This window comes from Neophocaena asiaeorientalis, unplaced genomic scaffold (genome assembly GCF_003031525.2).
Source record: "Neophocaena asiaeorientalis asiaeorientalis breed wild unplaced genomic scaffold, Neophocaena_asiaeorientalis_V1.1 scaffold62, whole genome shotgun sequence".
Taxonomy (NCBI): Eukaryota; Metazoa; Chordata; class Mammalia; order Artiodactyla; family Phocoenidae; genus Neophocaena; species Neophocaena asiaeorientalis.
In genome coordinates this window covers 4,587,377-4,610,552 of record NW_020175191.1, presented here as the reverse complement: position 1 = coordinate 4,610,552, position 23,176 = coordinate 4,587,377, and the positions used below count along the sequence as shown (strand labels likewise).

The window sequence follows — 23,176 nt, the reverse complement described above, 5'->3', positions numbered from 1 at the left end:
TCCGAATCCTCAATCCATGGGGACCAGAGGCCTTGCCTCAAGCTGGGGCTGTGGAAGGGCTGAGACTGGTGAGGGGCCTTCACCACACCTACTCTGGGAAGGGCAGGGACAAGCTTCCCAACAGGCACTGCGCTGACAAGGCTGGGGCAAGGGCGTGTCCCCGACTGAGGCCCGTCTCCCGGCCGCGCTTCCACGGCCCCCCTGCCCGGGGCATCCAGGTTTGGTGTTCGTTTTGGGCCTTTGCCTGGTGAGGACGCCCTGCCAGCACCTCCTCAGGCCTCAGGGCGCCCCGCCCCCACCCCGGCCAAATGAAAGCAGCTCTGAGGGTGGGAAAAGGCAGGCCCCTTGCACATCCGGGTCCTCTCTCTCAGCTCGGCACGTGCCCACACACAGCCCACCCCCTGTCCCCACAGCAGACCCGCTTTCTCTGGTGTGTCAGGCTTCCCAGACACAGGGCCCCTTTCCATAAGCGGACCAGCCCTGGGCTGAGTGCTGGGGGGAGCCGCACTCTCGCTGCTGGGCCCAGCGTGCCTTCCCCGGGCAGCCCTGGCCTGCGTGCCCGGGGCTTCCTGCAGAGAGTCTCCGGGAAGTGGCGTCCAGCTCCAAAGTTGCTTCTCCCCTGGAGGCACCCTGACCTCTGCGCCCTTCTCACCTGAGCGGGATACTTCTACCAGTTTACTCACACCTTGGGGGACTGGAGGGCAGGTTCCAGAAAAAGGAGGTTGGGACCGCCAAACCAACATTGCCTCCTTCACCCTGTGGCCCAGCACAGCTCGGCTTGCTTACAGCCGCACACAGCAAGAGGGGACTTCACCGGCCCTGCACTCCCAGGCTCTATGAGACGTTGCCCATTGGACAAAGGGAAGGCCCCAAATCTACACCTCATGTTTGTAAGTTTAACCTTGCCCCAGAGAGCACTCTGGAAGGGCTCCAGCCTCTCCCAGGCACGAGGAGCTGCCCTTAGGTTGGGCGGTCTCGCATAGCCCTTCATGTGAAAATGCAGAAGAGGGTCTCTGGGCCACGTTAACTGAAGGGGGTCATGGGCCTTGGGGGTAAACGCTTCCCTGGGTTTGTCCCAAGTGACAGGCAAATGAGACTAAAGAAAAACTTGAAAGAGGAAACTGATTTAATACCCACAAAAATAAAACACTTCTAAATAACAAAGCACAGCTTTTTCATTCTTTATCAGCTGAGGGTATTTCAGGCAACTGAAGCTTTAGAGTTCTTCCCTCTTTCGGTTGTCAAATGTTCAAAATGATATCCAGAGCTATACAATTTGCCTGTCACTCCAGGCTTTTGATCCTTAGGAAGTAAGATTGAGTAGGTTTAATTGGACAGGCTTGGAGGTTGAGTCTGTCATCTCTGGGAGTCAGGGAGTAGCATTTACCAAGGACCTGTGGTCAGCAGAGTCCAGCCTGGGATCTGTGGGACGATGCACCCAACTGGCCCAGGTGTGCACTCATGGGGCCGCAGTACTATTGAGAAGAGAAAGTATAGGAGCTTGATAAGAAGGGAAAAAAAAAAAATAGCATAATGAGAAACCAAGCAAGTGATTCCACTCAAATACATTACATGCAAATTCATTAGAATTGGGAGGTTTCGATTGGAGAAGGGATTGGCCAGGTGTGGTTCACCCAGAGCAGGAAGCGAGCTCTAAGCTGAACTTGGAGGTGGAAGAGAGAAGGTAGGGGAAGGTTTTCCTCTTTGGGTGGAGTGGTTAGTGGCTAGTGACGGTGGCAGGAGGGAAGGGTGTGGATAAGAGAAGTCACATACACATACAGTTTGGGGAGGAAAAGGAACAGAGGGACCACGCTGGCCTAGAGAAATCAGTCACTAGTCTAACAGGTCACAGCCGGGATTCTGCGACCCCTCCTCCCTCCTCCACCGCCGCTCCCTGCATGCAGTGCTCAGCTTCTCTGCAGGCAGGCCTGTGCCCAGGGTGGTACAGTCATTTCCATAGCAACCAATTGTTCTGTCACAGAGACACGATTCTGACTCCAGGTGGGTTCTGAACAGAAGGGACATATGAAACCACTAAGCGACAGAGATCTAGTTTTCCAGTAAGTGCCCCTGCTAATAACAAAGAAGAGAAAATGTGCAAACCGCAAGATGAATGGAACAGGGAAGAGCAAATGCTAAATTTTCCAGGAGGCATCAGCTGTTTGCTGCAAACGATAATAACTACCTAATGGGTTCAACAAAAACGATGTTGGGTGGGGAATGGGGGGAGAGGGAGCCAGAACAGCCTCTATCAAGCTGCAGATTAAGGGTGGCAGCAGGGCGGGGATTCACAGTGCCAGATCTGGGAGGTGGAGAGCAACGCCTTAGGTGTGTTGTCTCAATCTGGCACACGTTCCTAGTGCTTTTGATGGGAAAGCAGAACTGTTGCGGTTGTGAATCCAGCAGGATCTAACAGGATCCCAGGATCCCTGACTGCCTACAGGTGTACTTCTGAGGAGGATTCATCAATGCTAGATACGGTTAGCAGCCCAAGAACAAACCTCACTAATTAGAAATCACTGGGAGAAATTAAGTCTGAATTACAGGGTCCTTTAGGAGCAAAGCAAGCGTACTATCACTCTGAAGTCATGACTGAGATGGTGCCTTTGTCATGGAATCAGAGAGTCTGGGTCAGTCTGATCTGCAACTCACACCGCGTGACCTTGGGCAAGTCACTTCCCTGTCTGTGTTCTCATCCGGTCAGTGACTTAAGGCCCTCCAGATGCAGCACCTATGCTAGTCCATGCTTCCAAGTCCTGTCTAGTGCAGGGACCTTCTGGCAGGGACTGAACTGTGAGTGTAAGATGGATCTGCTGCACTGAGTGCTTTCATAGAGCAGAACCAAGACCATTTATCATTTGCCATTCCTTTCCACCTTCAGTTAACACCGACTGAGCACCTTCTACGTGGCGATCACAGGGCCAGGCATCAGGAATCAAGGTAAGAGGTGGCGATGCCTTTGGGGTCCTCCCAGCTGAGTGGGGGAGACAGGCAGGTGCACACTCAGGCCCAGGGGCAGGGCTGGCCTCTGCGTGTGGATGGGGCCCAAGGGGGCCCCGGGGAAGGGTGTCTGTGGGTGCGGCTGCAGTGCTCTCCATGCCCCACATGTGGCTGGAAGGAGAGGCGGGAGGCTGCGTGGAGGGGGGTAAGTAAGCTGCGTGGAGGGGTAGTGCTGACCCCAAGGGACCAGGGACCTGGAGCGGGGGGAGAGGTGGGAACAGGCATGCCACGTGGGCGTCGGTGCTCAGACCTCATCGTTCTTCTGACAGAGCTGGAGATAAACGGGCCGCTCAGAGAGGGAACAGTAAGTTAAGGGGAAAGAAAACAGGCAGAATCCCAGGGGGGAAAGAAAATGAGATCTGGGGTTTGTGCCGGCGGAAGTGTCCCTAGAGGAGAGGTGAGGCGTTGTTGGTGGCCAGTGTGGTTAGGCCGTCATCACGGAGTCCCTGGGGAGGGGCTAGGTGTGAGCACCCAGACGTGGGAAAAGACCAAGGGAACAGGCAAGGCTGCCGGAAAGCCTGGACCACTCCCGCCGAGCCCCCTGGACCCAGTGGGCAGGGTGGTCCCCATGACCCCGTGCCCCCCGTGCAGATGGTCGAAGGCATGGATTTTGTGCAAGGCAATGGTAGTCTCCTCTGAGACCCCCAGAAAGTTGGGGAGAGGATTATGGACTCTGGTGCAAAGGTGAATCTTGGCTAAAGAGCCAGAGATAGCAACCACCTGTCTGAGTTTTCCGTGCTTCTCTACTTAAAAGAATCACAGGGACTTCCATAGCCTCTCCTAAAATTCACCAGGAATCATTCAGTACCTGTTATTATTTGTGATGCTAAGCCTTCTCAGGACTCCGCAAGGCCAGTGTCCACACCCTTGAGGAGTTTAGAGCCCACCTGGGAGTTTACAAATGCATGTGCAAGTTTAAAGGAGCTGAGCTCTAGTCTCTGTGAGGGCTGAGCATGGATCACAGGCTGAGAGGGTCAGAGGGCAAGAGAGAAGGAAGGAGAAATCTCTTGGAACTGTGTGCTCAGGAACTGTTCATGGGGAAAGCGGCATTTGCAAGCATCTTGAAGGGTAAAGAGATGGAGAGAAAGAGGTCAGAACAAAGCTGTGTTTGGAAGGAAGCGGAGAGACAAAGCTTTCAGAAGCATCCGGTCAGTGACTGCTCTTACTTGTCTCAGAGGACGTGTTGACGAAAATAATCAATAAACCATCAATAATAAGAATAGAAAAGAGTTTTATTTGAGCCAACCTGAGGACTAGCCCGGAAGCCAGGTTTCCAGATTATTCTGAGAAATTGCTCCAGAGAAGCAGGGTTTTCAGCACAGTTTTACATCTGAACAGGAAAAAGAACATTAAACAAGTCAGGGCTACATTTCTTCAAGGTTTCAAAAAACAGCAGACCAACACGTACACGTACAGCCCGTACAGTGTGGCCTTGGCACCTGGGAAGGGAGTCTTATCACCATACGAAGGGGGGCATTTAATCTTTAACATGGACATTCTTTACTTCTGTTCAGTGTGCCCTTTTCTTTAACAATTAAAGCAGATGTACAATATAGGTTTGATAGGCCACAAAGAGGCTATTGTAGCTAGCATCAAATTCAAGTTAACTCAGGTATAAAGTCAGAATGACTTCTCTATAGCTCAATATGTGAACATTTCTTTTATCAAAAGTCTGGGCACCAGCATGGAAAGGACCCTGTTTTCTGGCATTGGAAATACCCTTCAATGTCAACCTAGACCCAGGTTTGATTCCTGGGTCCGCCATTTAGTAGCTGGCTGGGCCTGGCCACCCACCTCCTAAATTTCCTCATCTGTAAAGCGGGAATGGCCATAATGATTATTTCAAAGGGCTGTTGGGGGGATGGAATTGAATGTGGCAACAGATAAAGCACCCAGCATTTAGCAGGCTTCCAGGAACACTGGTCCCTTCCTTTCCTGGCCCATTGAGAGGCTGCATTTGAGACTGAAGGGAATAAACATTCCGGAAGTCCTCTGAGTGCCCTTGCAGAGGTAAATACACAGATTGATCAGTGGGGAAAAATACGTTCTCTTCCAGCCTGTGGGGCAAGTTGTCCATGCACACTTGTCTCCGGATGTTTGACTTCCTGAGGCTTCTCTGAACAATGCCGTCTCTGTCTTGGCACCGCTGACAAGCAGTCCCATGAGAGCCAGGTCCTTGTCACATGTCCTTTTCCTGGAGTGAGTCACTAGGGAATTGGGCCGTAGTCATAACCTTCGCGGGCTAAGGGAGGTGAAAGTGGGTTGGAACGAACACAAGCACAGAACAACTTGGTGCTTAATGTTCTCTTCCATCAACATGTTGCCCCGGGCCTCAACCTGGCAACTCAAAAGTCGGGTCGCATAATGAATGAGATAAACTGAGTGACCCTCCTTGTAATCCACGAACAAAGGGCCTTTCAATAGTCTGTGGTCCCAAGTCTTATCTATTGCACTAAAATCTAGGCAGTTACAAACTGGACTGAGAGTGGGTGCTCCTAGTAAGACTTCTCGGCCCCAACGGAAAATCAGAAAAGCCATTAAAAAAAATTTTTTTTCATTGAAGTATAGTTGACTTACAATGTTGTATTAGTTTCTCCTGTAGAGCAAAGTGACTCAGTTTTATATATATATATATATATATATATCCATATATATATCTCCTTTTTCAAATTCTTTTCCATTATGGTTTATTACAGGTCATTGAATATAGTTCCCTGTGCTATACAGTAGGACCTCGTTGTTTATTTTGTATATAGTAGGTTTTAAGGAAAAGCCATTTTGATACTTTCCCGAGGAAAAAAGGTGACAATGAACAGAGAAGGGGAAAATCTAAATACCGGATGTAAAGACATATAGAATTTAAACTTTGAAAATTGACTGCACATCTTCCTTCTTTGATTGTATAAGCATAAAATAATTTTATGATGGCTAGCATAAAAATAAACACACAAATCTATGTGTAATCGCTACAACCTCGTATTTGCCCAAACTTGAGGTTTCCTTGGGAATCGATGGTGTCTTTAACCTGGACGACTCGTGCAGTGGAGCAGAAGAATAGTAGCCAGGGAACTGGGATAGTCGAAGTGCCACCCTACACTCGGGCCATGTGATGTCGAGCAAGCCACCTTGCTGCTCTAGGACTGAGAAATGAAAGCTTTGTCTAGATAATTTAAAGTTTCCTGTCAATGCCTCATTCCCCCAGAAAGCTTTGATGTTCATGGCTGCTCATACTTTGATCCTTCTGAAAAAAAAAAAAAGGGAGTAATGCCAGGCATCTTTACCAGCCCCGCTCCATTCCCTCACATGGCCTCTCAAACACAAGCCCAGAAGGGGCTCCCCTTTTGTGGAAGGTCTGTACCGACATTTGTAAATTCAGATGGAGGCAAAATGTTGGCTCCCCGAGTGGTGTAAATGGTCACCCTGGCTTTCTGGCTTCCAGCAGGCTCACAGGTCATTGTGTGAGCTGTTCACATTCACACCCAGTCCCCACGTGCCCCTCTTCCATGGAGCACTAACCCTGCTCTGCAAATCCATTCTACAAACATTTATTCTGAGTCACCGACATGGCAGGCTCTAGTGCCAGATGCCAGCAAGCATGGCCCCAGCCCCGTGGAAGCTTACGCCCTAGTAGGGAATGAAGAAATACTTTCAAGTCAAGTGTAATAGAAGCATAAACTCCTATGACAGTGCTTGGGAGGGTGGGAGTAGCTCAAGCTTGGGTAAGGCTCCATGGAAGAGGAAGGCTTTGACCTGAGCTTTGCGAGATAGGTAAGATTTAGACAGGCTGAGGAGGGAAGAGATGCCAGCAGAGCGGAGCCCAGGCAGAGGGGCAGAAGGGCACAGTCATATCCCAGGAAGGGTGAGCAGCCCTTTCTTGCTGGAGCTTCAGGTGTGTGAGGGAAATTCAGACAAAGACCTATTCATAGAAAGTCTTCAGAATTCTAAGGAATTTGGACTTTGGGGAAGGAACTGGGAAATTGTCCTGGGACGTTCTTGAGCAGGGATGTGTCATGGTGGGACTTGTGCTTTAGGAAGAGTGATCTGTCGGCTGCAGGGCTTGAAGGAGAGCAAGAGTGGAGGCAGAAAGAACAAAGTGATTATTACAATCACCCAGATTGGTGGTCAGGGAGACCCAAACTCCAGTGGGGAGACCGGGGCCAGAAAGGAGGGAAACTCTGGGAAGGAGCTGTAGAGGCAACAGAGTGGAGCTCCGTGCCTGATGGGATGTGGGAGTTGTAGTCTCACCGAGGACCACAGAGAGAACGTTCCAGAGGGAATCTAGCCACCTGCCCAGTCTGGGCTCACGGCAGCTTATCCTGGGGGCTGTCATGCAGAAGTGCCCTGATGTCAAGAAGTGAACAGACTTAGAGAAACTGACCTACTGTGGTAGAGTCTGTGGGTTCCCCCCCCCCAATATCTGTTCTTCCTTTCCTAAAAATAGAGCCCCTAATTTTTAGTTAGACACATGCCTCCTACCCCCACTTTGAACAAAGACCCTTTCCACCTTTCCTGCAGCTAGCTGTGGTCACATGGCTACATCTGATCTGTAATCAGAAGCGTTAGACTTTTGCTTTCCTGCTGGCCAGAAGGGCGATACGACTTAGGAGGATTCGGGTCTTGTTGTTACAATCAGATTTGAATCCTGCCCTTTCTGAACTTACATACTGGATGCCTTAACTGGACAGGAATCCATTTACAGAGAATCTTCTGCACTTCTGCTGGTGTCCATTGTTTGTATCTTTAATGCTTTTACATTCACCTTACCACCTTATTTCTACGTTCTAGGGGATCCCTTGTCTTATGTACTAACTGCAGGGGACAGGTACAAATGAATAGCCAAAAGTGAGTCTGATGTCAAAATGTAGCTGCCGCGGAGGATGGAGGAACCAATTCCCACCTCCCAACCCCGTGAAGGACACCTAGAGGTGAAAATGATTTTAGTAGGGAGATGGCAGGATCAGTTCCAAGCCTGCTGAGTTGTGATTCTAATCAATAACTGATCATATTTAACATGTATCGAGCACTTACTTTGTGCCGGGCAACGTTCTAAGCACTTAGAACTGCATCACCTCACAGCTACCATTTGAGGAGCTGCTAATATTACCCCCTACTCAAGACAGAGAAACTGGGAGCTAAAGAGGCGAAGCCGTTTGCTTCATTGTCCTACGGTTCACAAGTAGAAGAGCTGTCACTTGAATCCAGGTGTTTCTGATGCCTGGGCCATTAACTATTAAGTAATTGTTCTTAGGGAGTTGTTTAAAAAATGTCTTTCCCACAACCTCCCTCTTATCGGAATATATCTCTTTTCTCTGATACTGATTTCATACTAGGTGGTTTATCTGAGAAAACCCCTGCTAACGGGCTGATAGTGTCCATCTCCCAGGTGACAATATTTGAAGCTTGACAGGGGCTTTGCAGTGGCGTGCTGACTGATGCACTGGAGCGGGTGGGAGAGCTCTAATTTGTAGCATTTGCCAATTTCCGTATTGTAAATGTTCCCACCACCTACTGCAGCTAAGATAAGGTGACCATCTGTGCGTGGGTTTATCTCTGGGCTTTCTATCCTGCAGCTTTTAAAATTCCTGAATATTTAATTATGGACTCTGGTGCAGCCCGCTCCAGCCCACCCCTGGGGCCCAGAGGATTGTATTGTAGCTAAAAGAGCGCCCATGCTAGCTGGGAATTCTTGGAATCCACAGCCGGACTGATAGAGTGCAGGCACTGAGGGGGCTTCCAGTGCTCTTCCAGGTGTACCTTTGAGGGGGTCCCTGGCTGCTTCTCGCTAGAGGTCTGGCCCTGGGCGCTCCGGGAGGCCTTGCTGTGGCTGGCGGGCTTAGCAGCCCCTGGCTTGCCCGTTAGCTTTCCTCTGGAGGCTTCAGCTCACCTCCTGAAAACAGGCCCTGTGGCCAGCAGATGGCAGCACTCTGGCATGCAATACTGGGTCCCCTGGCAAAATGAGGGGCCTTTGTTCTGAACCAGAGGCGGTGTCACCAAGAGAAAGGCCCAAAGGGGCAAGCTAATCGCTTGTCCTTAACTGACCTTCGCCTAAAGAGCCAGTGGACAGGCTCCCGCAGCTTCATATAATGAAAGTCACCTTAGCAAACGACAGAGACAGCCCAGTCTCAGCACCACTGCCTGCCCATCCCAGGGGCTTAGGCTCCGCCTGGGCTGGCATCATGGAAACAGGCACTGGGGTCCTTTCAGGAAGGGAGCTAAGTGCCAAGAAGGTGTTTCCAGTTCTATGGGGGAAACTCTTTATTCCTACCTGTCACTGCCCACAGGCCACACTGTGCTGTGATTTAACTCCTAGATCATTGACTCTGCAGGATGGTCAACTCCTACTTAGGTGACCAGCTGTCCCAGTTTGCCTGGGACTGTCCTGTGTTTAGTACTGAAAGTCTCATGTCCTGGGAAGCTCCCAGTACCAGCAAATATGACGGTCGGCCACCAGAACTCCCAGGCCCAGTCCATGCAGAGTGCCAAGCTGGCACACAGTAGGCGCTTTATATTGTGGTTACACTGCAGACGGTGGTCCTGAAAGAGAGGGGCAGAGCGGCAGTTGAGTGGGATCACAGGGGCCGACCAAATCCAACAGACAGAATTAGATTTCATTTCATTTAAAAAACCTCCTCCCTTTGCTTTTTATCAAAGGAAAGGTCTGGAATGTGTGAGGGGGAAACTCCAGAGCAGCCCCTTTCTTCTCCCCTCTCCCCTTCCATCTTTGACCTCCCTCCCCGTTTCCTTCCTCCCGCCCCCCCTCGCTGCAGCTCGGCTTGCATCTTGTACCTGGTCCAGGGCCCTCCCATAGTCCACAGCAGTGAACTCCATGTTCCAGCTGAGGGTGGGGCCGCTTCTGGGGAAAGGGGCAGGGCAGGTCGGAGGAGGGGTGAGGCAGGCAGAGGATCTTCCGCCCTAGAAACGGAGGAACAGGTGAAAGCTGCCCAAAGGAGCCCAAGGTTCCCTGGAGCCCTCGGCTGGTCCCCTCAACTCCGGGCAGGGCCGTGGGCATTCCTCTCTCCTCCTATGGCTCAGGCCTCGTTGTAATGCGGCTGATCTGCTTTGTCTTGCTGAATCCTCTAGATGGTTCGCTTCTACTCCAAGTGGCTAGCTCAGGAGAGTCAGGCTCCGCAAACACCAAGCTGCACTACCGCTTGAATCAGGGCAGAAAACTTTGCTGAAACCGATGTGAGACATTTTCAGATTCTTCTTCCCTGCTCTGGACATTGGGATAAAGGGCAAGCCTTTCACCGTGGCCCCCAAGTTCTGCGCAGATTGGTCCCTGTCAATTCTCCAACCTTATCTGGTGCCGCTTTCCCCAGCGCTCACAGTGGCAGTCACCCTGGCCATCCGCCAGTGCCTAAAAATGCCACGCTCTGTCCTGCCTCAGCAGGGGGAATCTGGCTTCGATGGGGTGGTCCTAGAAGCCACTGTGAGAGGATGAAATTGAAGTTTTGATGGGAAGGCTGAGAAGGGAGCACATCGTCAAACTGGGGAACAGGGAGAGCAGTGAGGATGCTTTCAACGTGGCAGGTATCAGCTCTTCCGGCCCCTTGGTGCTGAGAAATACAGACTTCTTATGGGGTTTTTGTTTCAAAATTTCTGAATAACCCACCACTCCTCATGTCAAAATCTATCATTCTCGGTGGGTTCATGTTTATTTTCCACCGGTGACAAATTAATGCAGGCGTAGCCCTGTTCTAGATAAAAATTGGCCACGCAGGTGAAATCCTGCTGGCTTCTGTCTCCCAGCCAATATTTGGATTTGCTGGAGCCTGAATTAACGCCGGGGTCTCAATAGGGACTCTTAGGACTTGGGGATTGTTATTAATAGGCGTCATCTTTCACCTTAAAGAACAAAGGGCAGGATTTTGAGTTATTTTCAGTCACAAGATAGTGGCAAATGAATATGGGGTTTATTGAAGAAATGCTGGGTCTGTGACAGGGCGTTTACCAGGTAAACCAAACCCTAGATAGCGAGCACAGCAACTCCGGTTATTAAGGCATGGACATCTCGAAATCTCCAAAGTTTTGAGGGAGTTGGTGAGAGCCCTTACTGGTGTCAGAGAAGGGCCTCCCCTTCATCTGCAGGGCTAGAGGAATCTTAATGCTTCCACAGGAGCCATAGCAGCTGAACCCAACGTAAGGTACATGAAGAGTACCTGGAAGGGATGCAGGCACAGAGGAGATGCTTGTGCCAGCTCCTCACTGATGCTATATTGAGCCATGAAATGATTCCCACGGAAACTGGTGTGACTTGTCCATCTATGAACCAGTCACCTTTGGGAACCTGGGGATGGACTGAAACCTTGGGTTTAAATGGCCTTTATCCTTTTCAAAGAGGCAGTGTCTACCACTTCTTCCTTTCCAGGCTAGCTCCAGCCACTTTCCCCTTATCCTCCTCAAAGGGGGAAGCTGAGCTTCTGGGAAGAGGTCCAGGGTCTGGGGCCTCAAGGCAGTTTCAGAGACATTGGGTCATGGCTGCTCTTTGCCTCCATCTATTACCTAAAAATGTAGACTTTCCAGGTTGCCCAGGGTGAGCAGTCAAAAGCTGGGAAGTGAAGGTATGGCGGCAGGGAGGGGAAAATGGAGGGAAAGGCTCCTCCATCCTGTGTTGGTCCCCACCATCCCCTCGGGCAGTCTTAATCCTGCCTTCCTGTCTGTGCCTGAAGAGTCCCCAGACAGCCTGCCCTTTTCACCTCCCCTGCCACTGGCTTTTCTGTAAGGAAGCCTCACGCTGAGCAGAACACGGAGTTCTGTCCCAGAGTCTGGGAGGCAGCCGGTGGGTGTGGAGGGGGAGGGCAGTCAGAGTTGGAAGTGAAGAGGAAAAAGGAAAAGGGACTCTTGGATTCCTCCCTTATGAACCCTGGCTCCGACCTGTTCTCAGAGAGCTGACGTGGCAGGGCGGTTAAATGACATCTCGTTCGCCACATTTGGTGACCCTTTGTATCCGTAATCCCCCCAACTTGGCTTCTCTGCTTCGAGACCACGACCACCTACAGTGCATTTACTGAGCGCCAGTGGATACCAGGCACTGTGCTAGGCGCACGGGCTGGGAGTTTATGCTCTGCTGGGATCCACCATCAGGGAAACAGCTAACAGCTATTGTGGGCGTGCTACAGTGGGTGATGGAAATATAAAATCTCCCTTCTGAGAACTGGAAACACGGCATCTTTAAACAACGGTTACCTTCCTCCTTAGAGGAGCCCCAGCTGCCTGTCCCCATGATGCCACCCAGGCACGTGGGGTGGGGAAGCGGGGCTGTTGAGACTGTGCCTTCTCTGTTGACTGACGGTGTTCCCATCATATCATCCTGCCTGTCCACTTGGGTCCCCACAGGTGAAGGTCAGCAGGCTGGACAGCTTGCCCTGCAGGACCTCTTTCTTTAAGGAAACACAGTCTGGGACCCACACAAAGAGGCAGTGTCTACAAAGGCCCCTAGGTGGGTGGGTGAGGGCTCAGTACCCACTGGTGAGCCCCTCCTGGGATGACCGCTCCTGTAGTGGCCGTGTTGGAGTCAAGTCCACTTACCGATGGTCTTAATGTGGACGAAGAACTGATCAGATAATTAATATTAGGTGTAAAAATATAATCAGAAATAAAATTTGTGAATCAGCTCATTCTTCCCTACGCTGGGTATGTAAACCAGCGTTTGTAGTGGAGCTTTGTACTATTTTCCAATCACAGAGATAGTGTAACCATTACGGGGCATCCAGACCTGATTTTCTCCCCTCTGCTTTAGGGAAGCAACTATGTGTGACGGTCCCCGGGATAGCACGTGGGGTTCCATAAACATGTGAATCAGCTCATTCTTCCCTACGCTGGGTACGTAAACCAGCGTTTGTAGTGGAGCTTTGTACTATTTTCCAGTCACGGAGATGATGTAACCATTACGGGGCATCCAGACCTGATTTTCTCCCCTCTGCTTTTAGGGAAGCAACTATGTGTGACGGTCCCCGGGATAGCACATGGGGTTCCATAAACTTGAATCACCTGGCACATGTTGTGATTTACAGGAATAGATTAAGGAACAGGAAAGAGACTTCAGAGACCTGTTGAAACTGACAGGTGATTTCAATAAAAGCGATGGTGTTTTTCAAGGAGCCAGCTCTTGATTATACAGAATATGAAATTATTATAATACATCCTGATAAAAATAATGAGCAGGAGAGGCAAAAGCCTGGCTCTGGAGGGCTTATTTGCGTTGCAGATATCTTTCCCATTGGCGGTTTGGCCACCATCCCTCAGCCCATCTGTGTGCTGGTCTCAAGGGGCCGGAGCGCGAATATGCACAGGGTGGACACCCCTTCTTGTGGGGACATCTGGATGGCCTAGCTTGGGCGAGAGGACCCAGCGAGTGAGGCCCCCTGGGGGATTGCATCAGCCATGGGCATGAGGGTGGGAGGAGGGGGTCATAGTCTTGTAGGGCAAAGAGGAGGCTCAGCAGAAAGGAGGCACACGACTGATGCCACTGTCACCTTCCCAAACCTGTTTCCAGAAGCTCCCACCCCCCATTGCAGAGGGGTGCTGAGAGACATGACAGTCCCAGCCGCTGAAACACCATCAGCTTGATGCAGGGCTGTTTTGTTTTGGTCTTTTATGATGGTTAGAGGTTTAGTGAGCCCCTGGACACTACTGTACAGTTTCTCTTTGTGTATGTTGTTCTGGGGAGAAAACATGTCCTCCAATCGTCAAGGGCCCATGACTCCCCATAATACAATATAAGCAGAACCTTCTGCTAATAATCACTCCCGGGAGACCTCTCCTTAGGAACTGACTCAACCCAACTTTCCACCAATGTGGCCCAGGGCAGGAGGAGCCCCCGCTAAATGTGCTCGGGCCTGTTTGAGCCAACACAGCCCATGGGAGAAAGGCCCGTCAGCCACCTGCCCCCTTTCTCCCGACCCTTCCCTTCCTTCTTTTCCTTCTCTTTTCCTTCTCTGGTTTTGCCTCCTCTCTTCCCTTCCCACCTCCCACTGACCCCATGCTCACTCCGACATCACTTTCCTGATCACCTCTCCTGTGATATTGATTTGATATATTAATCATTACAACGGCAGCTAAGAATTCCACTGCGCTTCATTAATCCAGAGGAAAATACCATGTTACCTGATGAGTGCTCTAGGGTACACTCATACATTCTTCCCGGGGTCCAAGATAGTGGAAATTTCTCACTTTCCATTTGTCACAAAACAGGAGGCCATTATGGAAAGCCACAGTGAGCCCGGGTTGGGGATTGGCAAGGGGAGTGTGGGAACGTGGTGGGCTGCAGTCCATGAAGACATTAGTCACCCATCACGGACTCTGGCAGACCTTGGGCTGTTCAAGGACTCTCGTTGTGGAGGCTGAGTTGTAAAATCCCATTAGGGTGGCCAAGACGAGAACAGTGTGACTTTAATAAGGTTAAAGTTTGGCATTTTTACAGCTTTTATTATGATAAGGTTCTTAGTCACAGGAGGGGGAAAGAATGAGAGTGGGTCTGTCCAAACGTAGCTGGTTAGACCTCAGGTATGGTCAGGCACGGCTTCCTGACAGGTGCCCCAGGTTGTCCTTGGTCACGCTGCGGGTCCCGCTTTCCAGCTACAAGTTCTTCCCTACATGTCAGAAAGCCTGTTTATCCAACTCTAGCTGCTGGGACTGGTAGGAGAAATGGGTCCAGGCAGTGATTTTCAGACGGGTAGAGTCCTTGAGACAAGCGGACTTACTAGAGAGAAGCAAGTGCCCCATTCCCTAACCAAAGGTGTCACCTGAACTTGCATTGTCGTCAAGCCGTCACCCATAATAGCAGCGGGGGAGACGATTCCATCCCCAGATCACGGTCAGGTTTGGATGCCTTTAATATCCTCCAGCCTAGAGCACTCTATTGTCCATCTGGATCTATCCAACCTTCAAACGGCCCCTCCTTTGGGAGACCTTCTCAAGCTCCATCCTCCCTTTCTGACCCCAGGAAGAATCCTCATTCCAGAGAGCTTAGGCCATAATTCTCAGCAGCGCCCATCCCAGTGTAATGTGTTCATTGTAAATACACCTTTGGTCCCACTAGACTAGGAGCCCTCCCTGCAGGGCCCACCTGTGCCTTGTTTAATTTGAGTACCCAGCCTGGTACACAGTAGGTGCCCGTAAATGTTGAATGAGGGTGTGATTTAGCCGGAGGCCCTGCCCTTTTATTGGGAAAACAGCCTAAATGCTATGTCTTCCATATACGGATCATCTTTGCTCACAAAGAATAGTAAAAAGTACAATTTCTTTGTTTGTTTGTTTTTGTTTTTTTCTTTTTGCGGTACGCGGGCCTCTCACTGCTGTGGCCTCTCCCGTTGCGGAGCACAGGCTCCGGACGCGCAGACTCAGTGGCCATGGCTCACAGGCCCAGCCGCTCCGCGGTATGTAGGATCTTCCTGGACCGGGGCACGAACCCGTGTCCCCTGCGTCTGCAGGTGGACTCTCAACCACTGCGCCACCAGGGAAGCCCAGACCATGTTGTTTTATCTATTTTATATATATAGTAGTGTGTGTCTGCTAATCCCAAACTCCCTTTCCCCTTTGGTAACCATGAATTTGTTTTCTATGTCTGTGAGTCTGTTTTGTAAATAAGTTCATTTGTATAATTTTTTTTAGATTCCACATATAAGTGATATCATATGATATTTAGGACCAGAGGGTGACCTCTCCAGGGTGGCCGGTGCTAAGGATGGGGAAGGATCACCCACACCTCAGCTCACACAGAGCCTCGCACCCAACCTCAGCTCTGTAGTCCGCAGCACATGAGCTTGTAATATGGTGGCCGGAGCAGGTGGCACTGGGGGCTCAGTGTGACATCTGGGAACTGCCCTTCCGTGGTTGCTCCACTTGGCTTTCCTATCCAAGATGTTAGAGCACAGCCTGAGCCACCTGGTGGGGCCTCGGCCTCCTTGCAGGGTGGGAGGTGCTGTGGATGGTCTCCTGTGTTTGCTTTGGAGCCTGGACAAAGGTGGCCATTAGGAAGGGTCCAAGGACCCATGACTCCCATGTGGAGAGGAATCAGGCTGATATTACTACTACTAAATGCATGCTCTGGCTCCTAAGTCCTCCTGCAGGGGCAGGAGATATCCCTGGAAACGCCCCTCCTGGCCCCTGGAGTGCCCTCAGCTGCCCTGGAGAGGCAGGTCCCCTTTGCCTCAGGCCACTCCCTGCTCGTGAATGAGGCTTGTGACTCACATCTGTGGGCCAAGCAGCCACAATTAAGGGAGCCTAACTCAAATGCCAGGCAGACACAAATAGCACACTTCACTTTCCTATGAATAGCCTCCCCAGCTGTTCCGCGGGAGGCCGAGCCATGTTCTCATCCAAAGTACATTTGTTCTTATTTACGAGCCGCATCAGGCACCATTGGCTGCCTACCTTTGGCCCCTCAAGGCCAGCTTCGTGTTCTTTGTTCCCTCAAGTCTCACCAAAGTGAAATATTAACCGGTGGTGGGACGGACAAAAGGGCCTGGGAGCCTCTGCAGGCAGGGCTGATGAAGAAGGATACCTGGAGGGAGGGTTGTTCACTGACCTGGAATTTTCCATTCCTCTGAAGCTCACACGACCAGGGCAGGGTTTTCTGCAAGCCACACAGCGAAGATGGGTGCCAGGGTGACAGGTGCTTAGGAACTGGACAGTGGGTGACCACAGCTGTTTGTAGCATCCTGGTCACTGGTGATACTAATCTCAGCCACGCAGGGGTTGATGGGAAGTATCAGACCCGAGAGCTAAGAGACCCCGGGGCCAGGCCGTGGCTCTGCCTTCGGGATAGCCTGGGGAGCCCTGGGGGAGACACTAGTCATCTCAGGGCTTCTGTTCCCTTGGCTGTAAAAGGAGGGACTGGATGAAGCCATAGAGGTCCTTTCTGGGAACTTCCCTGGTGGTCCAGTGGTTAAGTCTCCATGCTCCCGGTTCAGGGGGCCCGGGTTCGTTTCCATGTCAGTGAGACCCGGTGCAGCCAAATAAATAAATAAATAATTTGGAAACAGAAGCAACCCCCAAAAAACCCAAAGGTCCTTTCCCGCTCAGACATTTTCTGCCCTGGATACTGAGACCAGTGAATTCCATTTGTAGCTACTTGTAATAACGTATTGCTTTCTCTTCTATGAGAAGTTATTAGGGCCTGCCCTCTGCTACCTTTGCTTCTCTCTTCTTTCCCTTCTCTCCATTGGCCTCACTGCTGCTTGGCCTCATTCCCTTTATCTCACTTCCCTTATCTTTATATCAGGGCTGAGGACAACTCCTTCGAAGCTGGAACACAGCTTAATCAGGTGTCTTTGGGTCAAGTGGACCCTCATTTGCCACTTTCTAGCTCTACTTCCTGGCTACGTGACCTTGGCCAAATGATTTCTCTAGGTGTCAGTTCCTCATCTATCAAAAGGGAACCATATCAGGGTTTTTGGAAGAATTACAATTTCTCATACATGAAGGTTCCTTAAATGTAAACCCTTATATGATTATAACTAAAAAGTTGGCACACGCTTTAGCCTCTGTTTCTACTAATAGAGATACTCTCCTCCAATTACTGGGCTTTGGACTGCATGTCACCTTGACCTTTCTTCGCATTTGTTCCCTGCAAAAAGTATCTCTGGAAGACTTCCTTACAGCTCCCCTGGGCCTGACAGTTGTGGGCAGAAGGTCTGTAGGTCCAGGGCCAAGCAAGTGTTCAGTCCTCTGCAGAGGTGAAGGTAGTACTATCTTTGGGAATTGTGCGAAGATTTCCTCATCCAGGCACTTTTCTTGGGGGAATTAATTCAAGTCATGGTTGATTAGCCAGGATTCCCTGAACGTAGGTGTGGGCTTCATTGGTGGGGGTCACGTGGATCAGGCTACATTTTCTTTGGATTTTCTATTGACCTCCTTACTGTCCAGAGTCTGGCCTGGGGCAGATTCACGTTCCCTGGGCACTGAAGGTTGTCATGGGGCTCTTTTAGAGAGACATGAACTTGAAGCGGGTAGGGAAGGTGGGCACTTCCAGATAGCCCATATAATGCTTTGGGAATATAGTTAAAAATTGCTTCCTCTGGAAGATGCAGTTCTGTGGGCATGTAGAGGAATGTAAACTGGGTTTCAGTACCCACTCACCCCCCTTGGCCAAGAGCCTTTGTGCAGGGCCGACCCTGTCCAACCTTAAGTGCAGTCCTGACACTCACCCATTAGATTTCAAGTTCCACGAAGGTATGGTCCCTGTCTCTTTCATCAGCAAAGCCTGAATACTTAGCAAAAGGCCTGGCATGATGTAGATGCTCACTAACTATTGTTGAATATTGAATGAATGAAGGAAAGGCGACTTCTAGCCAGGGATGCTTGGTGTATTTGGGGCCCAAGAGCCCTGATGCCAACAGAGTTGGGTAGTTAAGTGCATTTGCTTTGGAATCAGACAAAACTGGGTTTGGATTTTGCCCTACCTCTTAATAGATGCATGATCGTAATTTCTTTGAGTCTCAGTTTCTGCATTTTTAGGGGCATAATAGCACCCGCCCCAGTAGGGTGGTGGTGAGGATTCACCGAGACGACATATGGAAAGCACCTATATCAGTGTTTGAGAAAAGGTTGTGTTGTAATTGATGCCACCGGGAGAACACCGAGGACGGCATTCCCCAGGCCCTCCCAAATCTGAATGGCTTTAGGGCTGCCAGAGCCTGGAACCTTTCCAGTCATTCTCAGTGGGAATCTCAGATATGGATTGAGGTGGCTTGTGGTCACAATGATTGCTTGCTCCTGGCATCCACCCCCACACATTTACCGGGACCTCAAAACCCATTAGGCTCGTAAGCAATTAGTACTTCAATTTCCCAGGAAAGGCATGACTTATGTTGGTTAGATTACAAATATCTTCTACAATTTACGGCTTCCCGTTACTGTACCCCTAGTTGCTCTTTCACTTGGTCTTGGAGATCAGCCATCATCATTTAGCTGATCTCATGCTATCAGCAAAGGCAAGGAAAACAATGGCCTCTCTACAGGACTCTGCCCTCCCACCAGCTCAGGGACCACAGAGCATGCAGGCTGGAGTGGAAAAGTAACCTCCCCAGCTTCTGAGGATGTTCAGCTGAGAAATATGATACATGCACATACTCGCTGGTGTCATGTCTGTGTTTTTAAAGCTCACAGCACCACCTGAGAGAGTGCATCAATACATTTCATCCTTCAACAGTGTTGCAAGTGGGAATTTGTAAAAGGCTCTGTAGAGGAGCTGGAGAAAAGTTGGTTAAGAAACTCAGACTAGAGGGGAAAAGTGGGAGAGAATTTTTCTATCAGTGGGTGCATGTGTCTATGGGGACCTGAAGAGTGCCTTGAACTTATCAAGCCTAAAATTTGCTATTTACAAACATCACTATTGGCCCACCCACGCCAACTGATCAGGGGCTGAAGTGACTTTTCAGGGGGTGGGTGTGAGGGGGTCAGGGGCAGTAAAGGGTGGAGTTCATGGAATAATGGAACAGATGCAGGACCGCGGGTCAAAAAACTTAGGTTTAAACCTCTGTTTTGTCCCTGATTGATTATGTGTTTGATTGATCTGACATCATCTGCCATTGCCTCTGTTTCTCTGTCGTATGCGAGCAGCACAGAGATGGGTGTGTGGCAATCATCAGAGCTTGTGACTTTGAGTGTGCGCCCAACACGCGGTGGGTGGGAAGCCACGAGGGATGGGACCGTCTGAGCCCTGCGGTCAGCTGGGACAGGCAACCCATATTCTTGTTCTACAGCCTCTTTGCGGGGTCCAGGGGACCCTTTTGAGAGAAGGAAACAGAAAAGAGCTCTAGGGGATTTGGGACCTTTTTCCATGGGGGTGCTGGGTTGATGATTCAGCCAATGAGCATGTCCTTCCCTGCCCAGATGACAGGATCTCACAGGTGTTAAAGAGCTTCTTCCATTGTAAAACAAGGCAGCTGTGAGTGGAGGGGAGAGAGGAGGGAGACGAGCAGACTGCAGAGAACACAGCCCAAGGGTGGATGTTGGGGGTGAGATGGTGTTGAGGAGAGAGAGAGAGATCAGAGAGGAGCAGCGGTGAGAGCAGTATGCAGGACGCTCAAACTGCTAGAGAGGGAGGGGAAGGCAAAACTGGAAAGGCAGGAGAACCGGGGAAGCAGAGTGAGCCCTAAGGATCAGCAGTTACTCAGCCCAGATGATAACCGATGTCAAGCTGATGCAGAGGGACTCTGAGTATCCCCTGCAACACAGGTACTGGAAGACAGACCCTGCCCTCCCAGGGCCTCTGGCAATAGGAGTAGGCATAAAATTTTGGGGGGCGGGTAGCAAAAAAAAACAAAAGCAAAAGAAGCTTCAGTAATCAAAATAAATGATATCCCATAACAATTTTTTAAACAGATTTTATTTTTAAGAGCAATTTTAGGTTCACAGCACAAGTGAACAGAAGGCATAGAGATTTCCCATATATGCCCTGACCCTGCCCATGCATAGCTTCCCCCATCATCAACATCCCCCGCCAGAGTGGTACACTTGTTACAACTGATGCACCTACACTGATACATCATCATCACCCAAAGTCTATAATTTACATTAGGGTTTGCTCTTGGTGTTGTATATTCTAGGGGTTTTGACTAATACATGATGACATGTATCCACCACCATAGTATCATACAGAGTCGTTTCATGACCCTAGAAATCCTCTGTGCTCCACCTGTACATCCCTCCCTTCTCCCTAATGCCTGGCGACCTCTATCTTTTTACCGTCTTCATAGTTTTGACTTTGCCAGATGTCGTATAGTTGGAATCATACAGTACGTAGCATTTTCAAATTGGCCTCTTTCACTTAATAATATGCATTTAATGTTCCTCCATGTCTTTTCATGCTTTGATAACTTAGTTCTTTTTAGGGCTGAATAATATTGCATTGTCTGGTTGTACCACAGTTTATTTGTCCATCACTTACTGAAGGTCATCCTTGTTGCTTCCAAGTTTTGTCAGTTATGAATAAAGTGGCTATAAACATTTGTGTACGGGGTTTTGTGTGACATACGTTTTCAACTCCTTTCGGTAAATGCTAAGGAGAGCAACTTCAGGATTAATGCAATATTTAAAAAAAATAAAAATTCATGAAAAATAAGTACAAATGATCACAAATTTAAATAAAGGCACAATCTGACCTTGCACTTGTGTGACTTGGCCTCCTCGCCTTCCTCTAATCCTGGCTTCGTGGGTTTTACCCCAGCAACTGAGCAGCTTTTTGAGGGAAACTTTCCGACTCAATCCACATGTCTGAGAGACTCTATACATAGTAACTCCATAATGATTTAGTCTTTGTTGGGGTGGAGTAATACTATTAGCGGTCCTAAGTAATTCTTGGTTACTTTTCTCATTAGAGAAGATTAAACACACACCCCATGTACACACACTTTATGCCTGGTGAGGGCAGTCTGTGACCCTCAGGAGTATGTGTGCTGGGAAAAGGAGGTGTAAATATCTAGGGGGCGGGAGCGCTGCATGATTTTATGCACTGAAATACTGACTTGGGCCTAATTGTTTGCAAATGGTTTTTTTTTTTTATATATTCAGCTTCCTACTTCCTCACCAACCGGATGTTGAAGGTTAGGGGCACTCCCTCATTTGTGCGTTCAGTACGTATTTGTCAAGCTCCTATGTGAAGGGCATTGCTTGGTGCAGGGGACTCAGAGTTACACAGGCCTGACCTAGAAGTGCTTGCAGCCAGATGGGGGACATGTAAGGGACAGTGAGGGGGATGAGGACAATAAAGAATTATGATTATTAACTGGAGTCACAGTTGTATAAAAAAAAGAGATTTGGATAGTAATCCTACAGGATGCGAAATTGCTAGATTTCTAGAACGTGGTGGTGGCAGTGAAATCCACCCTTCATGCTTTCCTGCCCTTCAACCCAGAACCTGAGGAGCAGGGAAATGGGAGAAACCTCTAGAACTTAAACGGGTAAAATCTGTCTCTAACGGATATGCTTAGCTATCTGCAGTTGTAAACCAAAATGATGTATTTGACTGAAGGGTTTAGGAGTGCTCAAACACTAATCAAAGCGACCTTGGTGTAACCTAAGGAAGATAGGCTTGAATGAGATTGCAAATCAGAAAGCAGGAACCTAGTGGCTTATACGTCACGTTACTGTATCAACTATGATGTGACACTGCTTCCAAGGGGGCGTCTACAGGGAACACATCAAAATTACCTGGAGATTGTGTAAGGGGAGGTATGGGTGGTTAAAATGCGCATTCCAGGCTCCCATATCCCAGAACCATGAATCAGAATCATTGGCAATGAGGTCAGGGAATCTGTACCTTTAAGACATACCCCAGGTTCCAGAACAACTATTTTTTAGCGTCTGTTTGATAACAGTCCACTTAGAGGCATCTCCTTAAGGCAAAAGCAACTTTGGAAAGATTTCAGAAGAAATAAATGATGTAGGGAAACTAGGGCTTGTTTATAAAGGAAAATTAAATATGTATAGGATTGGACTATATGAAGTCATGACTATGGTTTGTAAATATTTGAAAGGAACAGATTCAAGTGGTGGGATCTAGATGTTTATTCAGGTACCAGACGGCGTAAGTAGGAGTAATGGAATGACATAGGCAAAAAGAACTTGGGCTGGACATCAAGGAAAACATCCGACAGTGTAAAAAAAACTGTTATAGAATCTCTTCACATGGTTAAGTCAACCAAAATCTCAGTCCGTTCAGTGGAAAAAAACAACCAATTGAGAGCTTAAATCTTTTCTCTCTCTTTTTTTTAAATGGTTGTTTTGATGTCTGAAGCTTTGTTATTCCTAAGTCACAGGAATCAAGATGATTCTTAATAAGTGAAAATATGGCTCGTGAAAAATGTTTGGGGCAGGAAGTGCCTGCTGGTTCTGGCTGAGAGCTAGAACGAGGAGAAGCAGAAAGTTAGCATAAAACTGCCTCCAGCGAGCATCTTTATGTTACCTTAGACCCCCTGCTGGAAATGGTATGAGCATCAAAAAAAAATGACTATGTGTCAGGCCCGGTCTCATTTAATCTGCACAGCTCCGTCAGATAGGTGTTATTATTCCCATTTCATGGCTGAGGAAAGTCAGGCTTAAAGAGTATGAATAACTAGGAAATGAAAGCCTGGAATCTGAACTCTCATCTATATGACTCCAAAGTCCATGCTTTTTCTCTGCCAGCAGGTATTGGGTACAAAGCTCTGTAGTCCTCCTTGGTCTTTCTTTC

General features: G+C 49.3%; 1 long non-coding RNA gene across 1 annotated transcript in view; it reads left to right on the top strand.

Annotated features, from left to right (window-relative positions):
- Positions 1 to 2,879: 2,879 nt before the first annotated feature.
- LOC112413049 (uncharacterized) overlaps positions 2,880 to 23,176 on the top strand; it is an 89,602-nt gene continuing 69,305 nt past the window's right edge. Inside the window, exon 1 of the long non-coding RNA XR_003005883.1 lies at positions 2,880 to 2,940. This is a non-coding gene — a long non-coding RNA (uncharacterized LOC112413049). The remainder of the gene's footprint in view (positions 2,941 to 23,176) is intronic.